Below are 2,008 nucleotides of genomic sequence, written 5' to 3'. Positions count from 1 at the left end.
TTCAGCTTTATTTTACATTACATTAATCGTATTTCAGCCAGAGTTGTTTCGTCACACCTCTGTGACCTCATCAGTGGTCCTTTGCTTTCTTCTTTCCTATTTGTGTGTCTGTCCTTACTAACGATCAGCCATTTTGTATTTTGGATTCCTATTGTAGGTGTTTTTATTTGCGCATGCGTATCCCCCTATGTGTGTCTATGTTTAGTAAGTGCGTGTGCGTGTGTGGGGGGTGCCTGTATTATCTGTATCCCCTGTATAGTTAATTCAAATAAACAAGCAATTAAAAACAGAGAAAAACAGAAAAAAAAAACGAACATGAGTACATGCACAAGAAATATATTAATTGGACGCTCGGTGAAGGGTTAAAGTTGTTGTTAATGTTTCGAGCATAGCTCTTCATCGGAAACAGGAAAGTCCAAAGGGAAAGAAGGAAAAATAAAGAAAAATCACCAACAGTCCACGTGCAGTTATAACAATGCCACTAAGAGGTAGAATTGTCAACTGTTCACAGCAGGAGATCTTTAATTTTAATTTACAGCCAACTCAGCTAAGGCTATACTGGAGCAATTTATGAATGCATTTACCTGTGTTGAACTGAATTTAATTTAAGGTGTGCAGTATAAGAATAAGGCTTATCTAAGTTGAACAGAGTTTGAAAGCTAATAAATTCCAAAGTATGAATGTTGAAAAACAATGGAAACACGCTTACTGAAAAATCTTGACTTGGGACAGGTTATGATACTTGCCTAAGGATCCAGGAAACGAACTGTTTCACGTATATGCAATAAAAATTACTAAAACAACAACAAAAAAAAATGGAATTGTTATTGTTAATGTTATTGTTGTTATTGATTAACCTGAGGTAAGTTTTGACAAGCCCAACCCATTGCAAGATGGGAAGGCAGTATTGTGAATTTGTGAGCTGAAAAATTTTGACTAAGGTTTTCATTCATGGTGAAAGATAAATAAAATTAACTATTTCATGGATATGCAATAAAAATGATTAAAAAATACGGAATTTTATTCATTGTTCCCTTTGTTTTTATTGCTAATGTTACTGATGTTTGTGGAGGCGCAATGGCCCAGTGGTTAGGGCAGCGGACTCACGGTCATAGGATCGCGGTTTCGATTCCCAAACCGGGCGTTGTGAGTGTTTATTGAGCGAAAACACCTAAAAGCTCCATGAGGCTCCGGCAGGGGCTGGTGGCGAACCCTGCTGTACTCTTCCACACAACTTTCTCTCACTCTTACTTCCTGTTTCTGTTGTGCCTGTAATTCAAAGGGTCAGCCTTGTCACACTGTGTCACGCTGAATATCCCCGAGAACTACGTTAAGGGTAGACGTGTCTGTGGAGTGCTCAGCCACTTGCACGTTAATTTCACGAGCAGAGCTGTTCCGTTGATCGGATCAACTGGAACCCTCGTCATCGTAAGCGACGGAGTGCCAACAAACAACAACTGATGTTTAGGGTAAGTTTTAACAAGCCCAACCTACTGCAAGATTGGAATTCAATATTGAGAATTAGTGGAAATTTTTGGTCTACATATACAATTACCATATTTAATTGCATAAAAAGACAAAGATAGACCCCAATTTCAACAGTATATTCAGGAATAAGAAAGTTTTGAATGCATTGAAGCATGCAATATCGGCACAATGTCACTCATAAGACAAACTGGGTGATGCTTTCGAGACATTTTTGGGGGGGGCGTCATGTCTTACCATATTTTCTGTCATACAAATTGATGTAGCATATAGTGTAAATATAGTCCAACACATGCTAGCATGGAAAGCAGACGTTAAATGATGAGGATATAGTGTAAACATTCAAACATCATCATAATTTTTCCAAATCCTGCTTCCTTTCATATGGAATTTCTGTTCCTCCAAAGTCATCTTGATGTATAAGTGGGTCTAAACTTTTTGATAAATTTTGGCCTCAAAGATTTGACCATGTGTGTGCCCCTTCTTATCCATCTGGAAAGAATCAAAAGTGGTTACCAGAGAA

Source organism: Octopus bimaculoides, chromosome 28 (assembly GCF_046866305.1).
Source record: "Octopus bimaculoides isolate indiv1 chromosome 28, ASM4686630v1, whole genome shotgun sequence".
Lineage (NCBI taxonomy): Eukaryota > Metazoa > Mollusca > Cephalopoda > Octopoda > Octopodidae > Octopus > Octopus bimaculoides.
Note: the sequence above shows the minus strand (reverse complement) of the source record.